General features: G+C 42.6%; 1 non-coding gene across 1 annotated transcript; it reads left to right on the top strand.

Annotated features, from left to right (window-relative positions):
- The first annotated feature begins 3285 nt into the window (after window positions 1-3285).
- On the top strand, window positions 3286-3414 carry LOC117063135. The gene has a single exon (XR_004428752.1). It is a non-coding gene; the product is annotated as a small nucleolar RNA SNORA72 (small nucleolar RNA).
- The last annotated feature ends 13842 nt before the right edge of the window (window positions 3415-17256 follow it).

Here is a 17256-nt window from a genome sequence, read left to right as displayed (position 1 = left end):
ATTGGTAGGATTTTTACTTTTAGCTAGGATGGCCATAAGACTTTTCCAAAGCCAGACACTTCTAAGAGTGAAAGAGGGTAGCATTAATAAAACAACAGGTGTAAAATCGTCTTCCTTCTACTTCTCAGATTCTCTAGGAAAATTATCTTTAAAAAATGTACTCACGCTTGTAATCCCAGCACTTTGGGAGGCTGAGGAGGGTGGATCACAAGGTCAGGAGATCAAAACCATCCTGGCTAACATGGTGAAACCCCATCTCTACTAAAAATACAAAAAATTAGCCAGACGTGGTGGCTGTCAGCTGTAGTCCCAGCTACTCGGGAGGCCGAGGCAGGAGAATGGCATGAACCCAAGAGGCACAACTTGCAGTGAGCCAAGATCGCACGACTGCACACCAGCCTGGGGGACAGAGCAAGACTCTGTCTCAAAAAAAAAAAAAAAAAAAGTATTAGTTGGCTACCTGATAACTGCTATTAATGCATTATAATGTGACTTAAAAGAAGGATAGGATTTGGATAAAGGAAATGGACATAGGATAGTTCAGCCAAGAGAAGCAACCACACTAAAGTTATAGTTCATGCATAAGTGTGTGATAGGTCTAAACAGTAGTAACATTGACAAGTGCAAGGAACAGAACACACAGAATAATTGATAGCACAAACAAGTATAATTTTGTCCAGATTCCTTTGCAAAGAGAATCTATTTTCACATGGGATGGTGGTTGCTACACTTCTGGGTTTTCATTATTTGCAGGTAATACAGCAGTAGGGATGCCAACTCTATCAGCAATCTATTGCTGCATAACAAACTGCCCTAAACTTTAGTGGCTTAAAATATAAACATCTATTATTGCACAAGTCAGGAATTCAGGCCCAGCTGGATGGATCTGGCTCAGGGTGTCTCATAAAGTTGCAGCTGAGATGTTGGCTGAGGCTGTGTCATCTGAAGGTTTGACTGGGGCTGGAAAGATTGTTTCCCACACCCACCTACACAGCTGTTGGCAATGGGCCTTGTTTCTTCCCTAGCTGTTCTTCACTGTGTGAACTTCATTATAGGACTGCACACAAAATGGCAGCTGATTTCTCCCAGATCCAGTAATCCAAGAGAGGGTGACCTCAATAGGAAATAATGCCTTTCAAAAACCAGTCTCAGAATTGACTACCATCACTTCTGCTATATTCTGTTGTTCACACAGACCAGCCGTTGTACCAGTCCTACGTCCTTGGGCAAATACCACCACATAGGGATCACTGCAGACAATCTTGGAGCCCAGCTATCACACCACCTTTTAATTGTGCTAAATTTTTAATCATCATCTGATATAACAATTATAAATAAATATAAATAAAATTTTGATTCTAAAATACTAAGAAATATATAATGTTGGCATAATGGCAATTTTTTACTTTAAAACTCCTATGATTATACAAAAAATATAATACATTTTCCTTATTTTTAAAATTTCACCAAGAATAATTATGTATCTATTTGTTTTATTTACCATTGCTTATCTCCCCCAACTGGAACTGACATTTTATCTGTCTCATTGATATCCCCAGTGACAATAACAGTAACTGACATAAACTAGGAGACATGTAAATATTTGTAGAATAAATGAATGATGAACACTTCACTTGGATTGGTAATTAATAGCAGACTAAGGCTTGGACATAAAGATCTTGGCACCCAATCCTGAAGACACGCTTTTTGTTCAAAATGGCAGAACTGGTCCAGTTGAATGTAAACATGAAGGGCAAAACCATGGCACACAGCCTCTATTTAGAGGAACAAGCTGCAGCAGAGGCAGAAAGGAAAGCCACGCATGAGGTAACAAGAAGCAGAAACTTTCTATGACTTCAAAAAGTGAACCCCCTTAGGAATAACGTTCGTGACATTAGTCTTTAGAGGGAACCGGGGTTAATAACAGGTGGAGATATTGAGAATGACAGTTTCTTGTCATTGGCTGAATTTCCATGCCTGATGGTACAATTAAGGCTAGAATGGGTTTCAATCCTTACCCAGGGTCACAGAGCTGGATTCCAATGAGGTCAATGGTTTCTCCCCCTCAATGTTCTTTGATAGTCTTCACCACTGGAATAATTCCCATCCCCACCCCACCCCACTCCCACCTTCATTACTCTCACTCCAAGACAGAAAGGCTCAGCCCAGGACGGCCATGGGCTCCACAGTACCTACGACATCCCCTTGGCCCCACTCCCCAGTGGAAACCCAAGGAAGCTCATACCACCAGGACTTCCCTGGAGGCCCAGCCTCTTATTCCAGACAGGAAATGGAGCCAGTGCAAACATGAGCTCAGCATTTTTTGCTGACTAATTCTTCCTCCCATAAAAAGGCTTGGTAAATATGAGTTCTAATGTAACCTAAAGACTTGCTTAACAAAGGGGAAAACCCACCAGCATTTCTTAATTCTAACACATCTTATGTTATGCAACAGGTATGTTTCTTTAAAAAAAAAAGAACTAATTTTAAGACACACACACTAGTAATTTAAATTCACTAGAGAGTTAGCTATTTAGAGGAACCCTGTTGTAAATCCTTTCACAAACTGAAGAACATTTAAGTAATTACCCTCTAATTTATGTGCCCTGTAAGGTCAACTATTTAAATGTCTGATTTTCTTAATTCGAGGCACACCCGCATTTATAGAATGTCTTTAAAACTCATTATGGCTGACAAATGTATTTCTTTGTTTTCTTTAACAGACAAAACTGTATTTTGGTGAAATAGGCAGAAGACACTTATTATTCTGGAAACTTTAAATACTCGCTTATTGCAAAAAGGACTTCTGTGGAGGTGATGGATAACTGATATGATCAAGAATCAAATTGTCTTACATTTAAGAACATATCGTGAACACATACATGTGAAGTCTTTGTAATTTGTATGCAGTCTGCAGTCTTTAAACCTCTGTAATTTATATTCAATCTAGTCATAATTTATTTGATGGTTAACCATGTGTTTTTAATTCTCAGTGAACTTGACAAAAAAGCTATCAACTAATATAGGTTAATAACAGGAATATTTTTAAATGTTTGAAATATTTTGATATTGGAAAATATTCTTAAAAATATGTAATGAATAAGTTGTCTTTCACATGTTGTTAAGCCGAGATAAAAAGACTCAATGAAAACTTTTTTCCTTATTGGTGACAACATGGCTTTGCATGCTTGGTGTTTACTTGGTTGAAGCAAGTGTGCTGGGGAGCGGTATGCCAGAATTCGCACGCTCAAAAGGATCACACCGGGGGGTCGGAGGAAGCTGCTCCTGAGAATATCTTGCTGTTCTGATTTTGTAATAGGACAGGTTCTAAAGATTGGCTATATTAAGGCCACGCATGTGTCCCCAGACCTAATTCTTTCCCTAGGTCTGGTTTTATAAACTCTGGTAATAAACCAGATCAAGAAGAAGGTGTTGGGCTATCAGTGTGAATAGCTTGGAAAGAATGTCAACAGACGAGAGGTGGTGCTGCCAAGTTCTGAGAGCAAGGCTGCAAGTGCTGGGAGAGCTCAAACCTCCACTGTGACCTGGCCAAGGGGCAGAGCCCCAGGCACCAGACCAGGGCCACCACGCGTGCCTACAGGAACCCCATTCACCCGGAGTCCAGCACGAATGGCGCCCTCTAGAGCACAGTGCAGAGATGACCTCTCACATAGGTAACCCGTGTCCCTGGATGCCCACCACAGCCTTGCTAGTCCCTCCTCACAGGTTCACTTCCACAATACTGTGGTCTAGATACAAGTTGAGGGAAGAGGATTGGCTTGACCCTTCCCAATTCAACCTGGCCATAGTTGTTAACATAAAATGCTGGCTACCCTAGACAATGGAACTTTCTAACTCTTCTATGCCACCAGCAACTTCTCCACGCCAAATATCAGGGCTGCCTAGTAGATGTCACCTTCCAGAGTGAACCCAAGAAGTAGCTGGCAAGGCTAGAGATCGTAGAAGGAGTAATAACCAAAGGCACAGTGCCTGTAATTTATATTAAATCTAGTCATAATGTATTTGATGGTTAACCATGTTTTTTTATTTCTCAGTGAATTTAACAAAAAAGCTATCAATTAGTATAGGTTAATAACAGGAATTTTTTAAACGTTTGAAATATTTTGATGTTGGGAAATATTCTTTAAAATATTTAATGAATAAGTTGTCTTTTACATATTGTTAAGCCAAGATAAAAAGACTCAATGAAAAATTTGCTCCTTATTGATGACAACATGGCTTTGTATGCTTGGTGTTGACTTGGTTGAAGCAAGTGTGCTGGGGAGGAGTATACCAGAATTCACACGTTCACCTGACTCAAGCAAAGCCATGTATTTTAAAAGTCTGAAGTGTGCAGGGACCAGATTCAAACTAGGGGTTGCCAAAAACCAGCTGATATCAGGGGACATCAGGGGTCCATCTATAATACATGACAGCTTCCTAAGAGAGCGACAAGCATACTCAATCTTGTAGATGAGTATGTAGAGGGCTGGTTGGTTCTTTTTGCTCCATATAATAATAATAATATTAATAATATCATCATCATCACCATCACAGTTGACAGATCTTTAGCGGTCACATATATCAGCAGTGTTCTGAGCACTTTACACACATTCATTTTGTGTAAAATGCAAAATGATTTGCACACCAACCCTGTGAATTTCTACCTCTAATCCCCCCAATCTCCTGTCTCGTTCCAACCACTGCTGCATGATCAGCTCTGTACGGGCTGCAAGCATTTTTGCATGGGTACAGCCCTTCATGACAGGCTCTGCTTCATGACTGCTCCTTGTGCTTCTTACGTCCTGCCCCAGGGATGCCCTGGTGTCACATGGGAACCCACGGAATCCTGCTCAGTACTCCCACGTGGAGCTGGGAAATGCAAGGGTATTGCCCACTGAAGATGAAAGGTGCACAGTTCTGAGGCATGTGTTGTAATGTCCTGGGCACCAAGCAGCCCAGCCATACACTATGGTCACCTCAGTTAGTCCCTCCCTCCCTCCAGGCTTCTCTTTCCCAGCTCTTTACTCCTGTGCACTAAGATCTCATTCCCATAAACTACTCACATGTTAACCTTTGTCTTGTCCTCTACTTTCAGGGGATCTAAGTTAGGATAACTGGCATTATGGAATGAATGTTTATGTTACCCCAAAATTCAGGTATTGAAGTCTTAACCTCCAATGGGACTGTGTTTGGAGACAGGGCCTTTACAGAGGTAATGAAGGTGAAACGAGAGCATGGGGTGGGGCCCCAATCTGATAGGATTAGTGTTCTTATAAAAAGAGAACTCAAAGGGTGAACTCCTCTCTCTCTCTCTCTCTCTCTCTCTGCATCTCTCTCTCTCTCTCTCCCCCCTCCCACACACATGCACCAAAGAAGAGTTCATATGAGGACACAGTGAGAAGGCAGCTGTCACAGGAAACCAAGAAACCCATCAACCCTGGTAGCACCTTGGTCTTGGATCTCCAGCCTCCAGAACGGTCTGCTGTTTAAGCCACCCAGTCCGTGATATTTTGAATGGCAGTCCTAGGAGACTAAGGCAATTGGTAAAAGGATAGCCCTGGAAATAGTATGCTCAGAATAAAATACTAGAGCTGGGTCACTGACCAATTAATCAGATGGCCATAAAGATGTCACTGCTGGGGTGAGTGGGTTTGTAAAGTCAGTCTCTGTGACTCTTGTCTGTGATTGATTGGGATGGGGGATAGGTGATGGTGAAGCATCAGGTTAGTGACAATCATTAAAAAGGAAACCACACATGTCATTCATTCTGCATTTATCACACCCATAGAATGAGCAGCATCAACCTTGAACCCTGATGTAAAGTATGGACTTCAGTTCCTAACGATGTATCAATATTGGCTCATTCAGTTGTAATGAATGTACCCCTCTAATGTAAAACATTATTAATAAAAGAACTGTGCATGGGGGTAAAGGGAGGGGTACATGGGAACTCTCTGTACTTTCCTCTCATTTTTCCTGTGAATGTAAAATTACCCTTAAAAAAGTCTATTAACTTAAAAGATAAAATACCTTTGAATATGAGGAAGTTAATAAAGAAGAAAATGACAGGCTCAGATGAGTCAACTCTCACCTCAATGTAGGCTCAAAATCATAGTCAAGGCCTTGTGAAGAGAGGCAGAGGTGCACAGCAGACTGTGTTCACAGCCAGGACGGGTCTGCTGTGCAGAAGTCAGGGCACTCATAGGAAAGCACAGGTCCCTGAGACCTTGTAGAGGCCAGGGAGACTGGTGGATGAGCTGAGCCTGAGAATCTTGAACATCAGATCCCCTGAACTCTGCACTGGTACAAGCAATGCCCTGCTCTGTGTTGGAAGAGAGCAGCCTTCCCCACCTGGATCCCTGCAGACATCTCACCTAGAGCGTGCTTCTCAGATGACAATGCCTGTCCTCCTCAGGATCTGTTTCCACCCCATCCCCTTTGCCTCAGCAAATAAAGTCCTTGATGTGGATGGAAATGACTCACACACTGAAAGGATGGCAGGACTTGGTGGATATGTACCAGCAGAAACCAGAACGTAGAGGCACAGGGCAATTGGGTTGTAGGGCTGGTTGGGGAGGAATTGTTGATGTGGCCAATCTCTTGTGAGTTCCCATATCTGCTTTTGATGATTCCTTGAAGTTAGGACAAGGTAGGTAGTGACATTCAGCAAAAAAAGGGAAAATGACCTAGCACCGTGGTTCATTCATGTCTGTAATCCCAGCACTTTGGGAGGTTGAGAAGGAAGGGTCACTTGAGGCCAGGAATTTGAGACTAACCTGGGCAACATAAGGAGACTCCAACTCTACATAAAATAAATGAGCTGGGCAGGGGTGGTGCACACCTGTAGTCCCAGGTACTGTTGCAGCTACTCAGGAGGCTGTGCTGGGAGGATGGCTTGGGCCCAGCAGTTCAAGGCTGCAGTAAGCTATGATTGTGCCACTGCACTCTAGCCTGAGTGACAGAGAAAGACCCTGAGAAGAAAGAAAGGAAAAAGAAAAAGAAAGAAAGAAAAAGAAAGAGAAGGAAGGAAGGAAGGAAGGAAAGAAGAAAGAAGAAAGAAAGAAAGAAAGAAAGAAAGAAAGAAAGAAAGAAGAAGAAAGAAAGAAAGAGGGAAAAAGAAAAAAGAAAGAAAGAAAGAAAGAAGAGAAAGAAAGGAAGGAAGGAGAAAGAAAGAAAGAAAGAAAGAAAGAAAGAAAGAAAGAAAGGAAGGAAGGAAGGAAGGAAGGAAGGAGAAAGAAAGAAAGAGAGGGAAAAAGAAAAAAGAAAGAGAGAAAGAAAGAAAGGAAGGAGAAAGAAAGAGAAAAAGAAAAAAGAAAGAAATAGAAAGAAAGAAAGAAAAAAGAAAGAAAGAAAGAAAGAAAAGAAAAAAAGAAAAGAAAAGAAAGAGACAAGAAGACATGGCAGAACATGTGAAAAAGACACAGTGAGAACATTATGAAAGATTGATTAAAGTGAACAGCCTGGTGCCATATGCAGTGTCTTCACAAGGCAGACCAAGTCCTCAACATTGGAACAATCTGTCACCCACAGCAGTGGCCATCCTAACACACATCCTTCAGTTGGCCTTCCTTCTGACCCTGTCCCACCTCCCCTGTCCCTCTCTCCTGCTATCTGGGATCCCTTTCTAAGATAAGCAACTCAGAGAAATAGATCCCTTTGTTCACACTCCACCTTGGGGAGAACCTGGGCTATGACAGATTCTGTCGTTATCCCCATTTTGCCGATGAAGAAGCTGTGGCACAGAGAAGCTGACTAACTTGACTGAAGTCACACAGCTAATGAGTGGCTGAGCAGAGCTGTGACTCCAGGCCACCTGATTTTCAAATCTATACCTTTCACCATTATGCTTAGTTAGTCAAATAAGACAGGACAAGTTGGAGAAACATAGATCTCATTCCTGCATATCCTAACTCATAAATTCTGAAGTCTTGAAACAACTTTCTCAGTCATCCCAGTCTAAAATTTTTCAGCTAATTTTTAAAAAGTGGAACTTGTCTTAAATCATCCAAATAATTATTCCTTTGCTTCTCTTCTCTTTGACTCTATAGATCTGGTTTCTCTTATCTCTCTGATACTTTACCACATTCTCCTCAACAATGACAAAGTCATTAAAATTATTGCTAAAAAATTAGAACTTTAAAGCAGGTTGGAAAAAGTACTATTCAAAGAGGCAGAGTAAGTATTTGGAGCAACTAGACCATCACAGGTAGCACTGGGTATATGATATGGGTATTTATTGATCTAAACCAAGCCCTAGGACCAAAGAATAAATTAGTTAATTTTTTTTCATTGAATTCCCTTTGAAAACTTCTTATTTCATAAGAAAAATCTTACAGAAGAAAAATAAGAATGATTCTCATTTCAAAAAAAGACAGCAAAAAATGTAGTGCCAAATATCTGTATCAATTAGAAACTTCTTCCTTGGCTTCCTGATACCACTTTCTCCAGCATTTGCTACTTCATTATTTTCCTGGACTCTTTCCTTCCCTTACACTATCTCTGACCATGACCATCCCTCAAATGTGGGTCCACCTTGGGAATCTGACCCCAGTGCTTGTCCTTGTTGTGCTCACTAAGAAGTCTTTCAGCTGGGTGAAGTGACTCACACTTGTAATCCTAGCACTTTGGGAGGCCGAGGCAGGAGGATTGCTTGAGGCCAGGAGTTCAAGACCAGCCTGGGCAAAATAGAGAGATTCTGTCTCTATAAAAAAAAAAAAAAAATAGCTAGGCATGGTGATGCACACTTGCAGTCCCAGCTACTTAGGAGATTGAGGTAGGAGGACGGCTTGAGCCAGGGAGGTTGAGGATGCAATGAGCTATGATCAAACACTGCACTTCAACCTGGGTGACAGAGTGAGACCCTGCCTCAAAAAAAATTTTAAATTTAAATTTAAAAAAGATGCCTCCTGTAATACACACACACACACACACACGCACACATTCTTACACACCCTCATACACTCATTTCAGCCAAATCCAACTACTTACTAAGACACCAAACTCCTCCATGTCTCGGTTCTATGCAAGGAAACTAAAAGAGATTTCTTTTCTTCTTCCTCTTTAATTCTTATGTATAAGCCCCAAGGTCTACATGCGATTTTAGGGAAAAAGTTCATTTTAAGGACAAAGAAGGTTTTTCATCTCTCATACAGCACCTGCATGCTCAAAGCCAGTTGGTCTTCGGCTGCTCTGTAGTTAGGCACCAGCCACAGGGAAGGCTGTGTGTCAGACCGGAGGCCTAGAAATGTCTCCTGTCCCTTCTGCTCACATTCCATTGGAAGGAACTCAGACACACACCTTCAAGTGGCTCTTGAAACATAGTTGCCAACTGAGAGGTCACATACTGGGCTACAGCTAGATCATTACCTTGAGAGAATGAGAAGATAGATTTGCTGGGTAGCCAGCCATCTGGCCACCGGGATATGTCTACAATTCTTGGGTTCATGGTGCAGCAGAAGCTTTAGTCCACTTCCCACAAAAGAAATAAGGAATAAAGGGGAAAAGACCTGATTAATTCAAATACACAATAAACAAAAAACTATTTTACCTATGTACAAGATTGTGAGCCTGAATGTTCCACATATTTTCTTTCGATCTCTGTTTTACTTAGAACCACTTTTTTGAGAATGAAAGGCACAACACCTTTCTAAGCATATGGCCATGGGACTCATCTAAGAAGAGTAATAATGGATAACAAAAATGTTTCTGCGTGACACAGAGGGTCAAGGACATACCCAGGATGCCTCCAAATCTGAAAATGATGCCAAGTTGGAAATCAAAACAAAATCTAAGACTCTCCAAGGCAAAACATAAGGGCCTTAGACACACATATGGTTTCCATCTCTAGCTGAAAGAGCTGGATCTAAACGGAGTTTCAAAGCACATATGCAGTTTCATAAATAGAATTAGGTATATCAGGATACCTTCCAACCCAGAAGTTTAGCAATGTCCTTTGCACAACTAAAGATCTGCTGTTCTGAAATCTAGTCTTTACTAAAGTTTCCTGGCTGGTCTTGAATCCTCATAAAATTCGGTTTTCACATGTGTTGGGGAAGCTTTAAAGACTTGCTTTATGAGAAGGCTAATGAGAATGCCAGAATTTTCATTTTGGGGCAAAGGGTATAAACTAAGCCATCCATAATTTGAACATTTGAAAAAGATATCCAAAACATGTCTTTTGGGGACTAACCTGTCAATAAATTGTCAGTTTGACCAATGAGACAGTAATCACAGTTAAAACTAAGCCACTGCCATGGTCAAGAAGAATTTACAAAATCTAGAGTTGTAGCTGTTTCAGATTCTATTGTCAAAATGCAATACCTAGCCTGCATTATGACCATAAATTTGAAAACATAAAAGAAAATTTAAAAAGTGTGAATCTGAAGTGAGAGCCTCATTGTTTCTGTTTTCTCCAAATTTATTGAGCCACTGGTCAAGTCTCAGTTTTATCAAGGTAATGGTACACACATGGGGAAGGTCCTAATTGAGAGATTTTTGTTTTCAGAAATTTTATATCCTGCCTATTTCATTTTATAAGATGTGCTATATACACACACTGCTTCCCATTAAACCTGTTTGAGGTGGGGTGTTGTGATGGTTTACTTTTCAAATACTTTCTGTTTGGGATTGGATGACTTATTTGCTCAAACTCATGATAAAATTCTTCTAATTGCTGTGGTCCTAGGGAAAACAAAATAAAGAAAGCTGGAATCATGTTTGTCCTTCAAATTGGTCAGTTGACCCAACTTTCGTAATTTTTGTAATTTTTTTACACAACCAGCACTAGATAAATAGAATAGTTACTTACATTATTCATGAAAACAATTTCACTTGAGGGCTCTCATTTTAATATATAAATTGTACAAAAAAAATAAGCTGTACAAAAAAAAAAATTCCTCCAAGAATTTCCAACCTGCTCCTTTGTTTGACAGTAATTGTCTGGATTAGTTAATCTACTCTGTGAGGAGAAGGCTGGAAGCCAGCCAGTGTGCAAGCCTTGCGGTTACCTTCTTGAAATTGTGTTTTCCATGTGAAATCAAGACAGTGCAATTGCTAGGTGAATTCAAAATTCCTTCCGACTCATCTACAAAAATATGGTGAAGGATGTACAAATACTTTTTTTGCCAATGTACATGTTCTCTTCTGGAGCACAGGTTCTCTTGACTTACAGGGTTTGACAGCTGGAAGCATCCTTCATTCACTCTCTCACTTACAGTTGATGACAATGAGGTTGAGAGAGGTGAAGTCACTTGCCCTGTAACGTTCACAGTGCTTTCTGACTCCCATTCCAGTGCTCCTTATCATACAGTCTGCTGCCAAACTCGTCCCAATATTCATCCTGAGGAAAGCTAGTTGTGGGAATCCTGAGATCACATTGCTAATGCGAGAATAACTTTAGTTTGCAGTTAAGCATTTGAAAAGCTGATAGAAAGTCACAGAAATGGAAAATGTGGCCATCACAAGACACTAATGAAGGAAGAGGAAATTCTCGAGGGGAACAGGCTCATACACAGGCTGCTCTTCTTCTGAGTTAAGCTAGCAGGAATTTTCCTGGAGAGCATCCTGGAAAGAAAAGGGAAGATTTCTTTGCTCATTCTTTCTTTTCTCAATAAGACAAGTAAACGTTGGCAACCCACCAACACGGAGAATTGGCATAATAATTCCAGGACACCTCACATATTCACCTGTCAGAGATGGGTTACTGAACACAGTTGGTAGTACCTGAAGTTCCTTGTTGAGGGAACAAGTCACGACCAACCTTTCCCTTTCCGAGAGGTTTCAGATGAAGGAGGATCCTCTCAGTCTTTGAAGATGAAGCTCCAAGAATCAGAGAAAGGTGGCATTTAGTTAGACAGGACCTCGGGCCCTTTGGTTGGGAGTATTAGAAAGAGGTTTTCTTTTAACAAAGCACATCCTCTTATATCCCAACGCTGGTTTCATGCTGCTTTCTAATAAAGGGGTTTTCTAGAAGCAGCACCTGTAATACACCAGAGCAGGACTTTCACTTGCATTTTCACAGTTAGTCTGGTTTCTTCAGGAGCCTCCAAATGTAGAGCTGCTGTTCTGTGACTGGAGTGACCGTGCCCACAGGAATTGGATCAGAGAATATGGAACAGAAGACTAAACTACACACATCATATGCAGACTTAGCTGCCCCAGACCTTGCCATGTGTGTGTCAGGTGGTGAGCTGCACTGGATGGTACTAACCACCTCTCTTTAGAGCCAGAATCTCCACTGATAACTGGTATGTTCAATACCTTAGCTTATTGTCACCATTGGTTCAATAAATATTCACTTTTCGCTTTATTAGGCACTCTGTTGGGCAGTCTTTAAGCTTCCAAGAGTAGAATATGTGAACTCTCTGCTTTCCAAAACTTTTCGGGGGTTTCCTTTCCTTCTTCTTCTCCAACCTCTTGTCCCATTTTACCAATATTAAGAACAGATTCAGAGTAGAACAGAATGGACACAAAGTATCTTCCAGGGATTTTTGAGCCTGGTGTGATATAGTTTAACTGTTACGTCTGGTGATTACTAACGGAGACAGAGCCTCAGATTCTCTGCTGCTTTGAAAGGTGGAATGCTAGCATATGGATTCCGCACCGCACTCTCCTTTTAACTAACCTGCGGGAGCACCTGTGTCAGGCTGAATTGTTCCAGAACAGCATATCAATTAGGCAAGCAGAGGCTTGAGGGTTTTTTTGCAAACCATCCTACCAAATGCTTCTCTCCAATTTTGTCTGTTGGCATTTCTACTTCAGACCTGTCACCTTATTACCTGAAATAATGACCACTTAAGAAAAAAGCAACAGAAATAAGTAAAGAATACAGAAAATCATCCCTTTCTTCTTCCAAAACTCCCCTTAACCAGCAAACCTTTGGAAGCTACTAAATATCCAGAAATATCCCAGTGGCAGAGCTGAGTAAAAGCTATATATATTTCCATATTATTTGTGTTGTTGGAACACACTCTGCTATGCTATAGTAACAAATAAAGTAGCAGGGGTTCAACCTAATAGAAGCTTATAGCTTGCTCATGCAAAGTCTGATGCAGGTCAGCAGGGCTCTCCTCCGTCTGGTGTCTCAGGGATCTAAGGTCTTTCCATTCTGTGCTGCTACCATTTCAACACTTGGCTCCCAGGGATACAGCGAGCCTGGGAGACTCTTAACTGCCTTAGAACAAAAATGATATGCCTTTTTACTCAAAGTCCACTGGGCAGTGTCGGTTAATTGATCTTGAACTACTTTCAGGGCAACCTGAGTCTTCCCATGTGCTCAGGAATGAATACCCAGATGTGGTAAGCACTAGATATCTCTAGGGCTTCCATCAATGGCCCATCTCATACACTGTGAAGCTGGTGTTTTCATTACAACCATCTTCACAATTGTTAGCAACTGCCACATCTGACAAGTAGCCAGTCCCATTGCTTCAGAGCCAGTGACCTCACCATAATCTCAAGGCCCTGCCTCCCAGGCCTACATGAGGGACCAGGGTTTCTCATCACCACTTTCAACAGCATCATGGCATTGCTATTTGACCTGGAGATTTAGATTAACTTCTGCTGTACCAATACAGTCACCAAAACATCAAGAGTAACAAGAGAAGGAAACTTAACTCTCCAGGATCTCTTACAGTGTAAGAAATCAGGTCTTGGTGAGAAAAATACTTTCATAAATTGGTTGCGTATAAAATTCACAAGTGTTGAAGAATCATGTGTTGGACATAAAACGGAAGTTATCACAGAGGAGGGAGAGAAAAGGCAAAAAGGGTGGCATTTTCTGGTAAAAGACTGGGGGGATTCCTAGAAGGGGGTCCTATCTCAGAGAATGATTCTCCAATAAAGCTGCTAAACTGAGAAACAGGCTTCAGAATGACCTTCCATGAAAAAAATGGTGTGGACTAGGGAGGTGACATTCGGGCAATGAGGAGAAGGGAGGCTGAAGGAAGGAAGTACTAAGGAAAAGAAATTGCAGGAAGGACTCTGAGTTCTTCCAAGGCCACGGAATGAGGATTCCAGTCAAATTTGACCAGATCCTCCGGGCAGGAGCCCAGCTGACACCTGGCTCACATAGTAAGGACCTTAACTCGACTGGGTGTGGACTGGTGAAGCCCTCCAGCCATGCCACAGGAAAGGAGGGGTAGCTGGGGCAGAGTAGTTGACTCGTTTCATGCCAGCCTTTCAGTGTATCAACCTTACATCTCCTGAACACCTGCAGTGAAAGTAACCTACTTTCAGCTCTTAGAAAACATCCCAGTTGGCCGTATATCATATGGGAATCGTGGGTAGCTTCCTCCAGCTCCCCTCCCCTCTGCTCTACACACACGTCTTGAGAACTAGGACCTAGAGAAATGTGCCTTGTCCCCACGACTCAGCACCGTGTCTGGCCTACCATGGAAACTTACTCACCTTCTTCCCTAACCTATAAGGTGGGGGTGGCGACAGAGATCACACAGGATATAGGACAGGTAGTGTGGCATAATGATTGGCAGCAGGGCTAGGGCATAGGATCACACTGGTGTGTACCACAGTTTTGACCCTAATTTCTAAGAAGAGCAATCATCTCAGGGCTGTGCTAGAGACTATGTGAGAAAAAGAATATAAAACTGAGTGTAAGAGCTGGCATATAGTGAGCCTCAGTGAGTGCTGTCTGCTCGAACAGGTAACGCCCTCTGAGAGTGTGAACAGCAGAAAAAAAGTATCTTGGAGGTGAATCGCCCGGAAATCAGCTCAGCTCAACTGAGGAAATACTGGGAAAAAAAACAAATCAGCACCGGGAGCCCTCCAAGTGACCTGGAGCAAGAAGGTCTCGGCATGAGAAAGTCCTCTTTGTCTTAGTGAGAGACTTAACAACTGTGGAGAGATGCAGGGATCAGCTAAGTGGACTCGGAGATGTGGGAAGGTTAGGGGAAGGCAGAGGCACTTCCCAGAAATCTGGAAATTACACAAATGCCAGAGATTATCAGCGGTAGCCAGCGTGCTTCCCACTTCTTTCATAGGACTTGTTTTTTGCAGGTACTGGCTGACAGAATAGCGACAGCTAGGTATGGCCCTAGACCAAGGCCCAGCCCATGGGATGTAACTGAAAGTGTGTGCTGCAGCTTCTGGGAACCTTCTTTAAGAGATAGCAGGTGTCTGCCTTTTGCCACATCTTCCTCATTCCTCTTTCTTGCTGGTGGGAATGCAGGCTTGATGGGCAGCGCTACAGCAGTCTTCTTGGACCTAGAGGTGTCCTGGGGAATGGAAGCCCATGTGGAACCACAAGAAAGAAGAAGCAATGAGCAATGGAAGCCAGACACCCCAGCGTCCAGGGTGTTAGATAAGCAAAGTCGCCCTTGCACCAGAGGAGACAGAGAAAAGAGGGAGGGTGGTGTCCAGATTTTTATGTAAGAAAGAAATAGACCTCTATCTTGTTAAAGCCACAGTTATTCTGGATCTCATTTTATGCTCAGTCCAACTCAATCCTCAAAGGTAGTAACTTACTCTACCTATGTGGCCGTTGATGACATTTCCACTTACCAGCCTTGGCTGTTCATTATATTTCTATTCAATTGTTCTGGGATGCTAGCATTTATTATAACATTAATCTTATTTTAACAGTGTTATAATCTCACTCCCATTTAACTGCTCTTCAAAATGAAGATTAAATGTCAGTTCTACTATTGTCCATCTTGCCTGGATATTGTAACAGTTTTCACAGACCAATTTTTTTTTTTTTTTTTTTTTGAGATGAAGTCTCGCTCTGTCGCCCGGCTGGAGTGCACGAGGTCACGATATCGAGACCATCCTGGCTAACACGGTGAAACCCCGTCTCTACTAAAAAAATACCAAAAAAAAACTAGCCAGGCGAGGTGGTGGGCGCCTGTAGTCACAGACCTATTTTAAAACAAGGGGGGATTTGGGGAGCTGAAACGGAGCTTCACAATTTTGCCTAGAGCTGGCCTAAGGAACACCTTATTCAGCAGTGGGAACACATACAAAGAAAATCTTATTTTAAAAGGACTCTTGCCTCCCTTCATCCAGAAGAACTTCATCTCCTAACACGAAGTTGGCATTCTCTGTTACTCACCCAATGTAAATTGGTTTTCCTTCTGGGTGAGCACTGATTTGCAGAGATCACTGGGTGCAGGGCAGCTCCTGATCCCGAGCCGCGTTGGCAGCAGCCGCTCTGCATGTTCAGACAGCTCCTCTGCGTCTGCACACTGGGAAAGACAGCCTGCTGGCTCTCCGGCCCGTGCTACCGACCCAGGCCGGAGAAGGAGAAAGGAAGGCAGGAGAACTGATCCCAGCCAGGTGGTGCTCAGCACTGCCACATGCCATTGTCCTCCTGACTGATGGGAGGTCAGTCACCTGGTAAGGGCTGGGGCCCTCACCCCTCTGCTATGACTGCTGTTGTCCGGCATGCTTGGAATTCGAACTCATCTACTAATGAGTTGGAAGGGAAGTTTTTTTTTTTTTTTTTTTTTTTTAACACTTTTTGTGTTTCGGCTGCTTTATTCTTTCACCAGCCTTCACAGGTATGAGTCTACGTAATCTTCATAACAGCTTTTAGAAAGTAGGCATAGGGCCGGGTGCTTTGGATCAAGCCTGTAATCCCAGCACTTTGGGAGGCCAAGACGGGAGGATCACGATGTCAGGAGATCGAAATCATCCTGACTAACACAGTGAAACCCCGTCTCTACTAAAAAATATGAAAAACTAGCCGGGCGAGGTGGCGGGTGCCTGTAGTCCCAGCTACTCGGGAGGCCGAGGCAGGAGAATGGCGTAAACGCTGGAGGCAGAGCTTGCAGTGAGCTGAGATCCGGCCATTGCACTCCAGGCTGGGTGACAGAGCGAGACTCCATCTCAAAAAGAAAGAAAGAAAGAAAGAAAAAGAAAGAAAGAAAGAAGAAAGAAAGAAGAAAGAAAGAAAGAAAGAAGGAAGGAAGGAAGGAAGGAAGGAAGGAGGAAGGAAGGAAGGAAGAAGGAAGGAAGGAAAGAAAGAAAGAAAAGAAAGAAAGAAAGAAAGAAAGCAAGCAAGCAGGCATGGAAGACACTGTTCTCAGTATTTCAAATGGAGGAAATCAAGGCTCTGAGAGTCGCCTCCTATAACTTCTGTAGCTGGAGCCCTGCTACCTCTTGCCTGGCCCCAGGACAGCCGGGAAGCTACACAAGTGCATGGATAGCAGCTGGGATGGGAGGCTGGCAAGAGGCTCTGGGCTTCTCCCTGCAGGCTGCCTTCCCTGGCCCCGCCTTTGCTTGGAGTCCCCAACAGGC

The sequence above is a fragment of the Trachypithecus francoisi genome, unplaced genomic scaffold (assembly GCF_009764315.1).
Source record: "Trachypithecus francoisi isolate TF-2019V2 unplaced genomic scaffold, Tfra_2.0 Lachesis_group17, whole genome shotgun sequence".
Taxonomy (NCBI): domain Eukaryota; kingdom Metazoa; phylum Chordata; class Mammalia; order Primates; family Cercopithecidae; genus Trachypithecus; species Trachypithecus francoisi.
The sequence above is the reverse complement of the archived record's forward strand: the minus strand, read 5'-3'. Positions and strand labels throughout refer to the sequence as shown.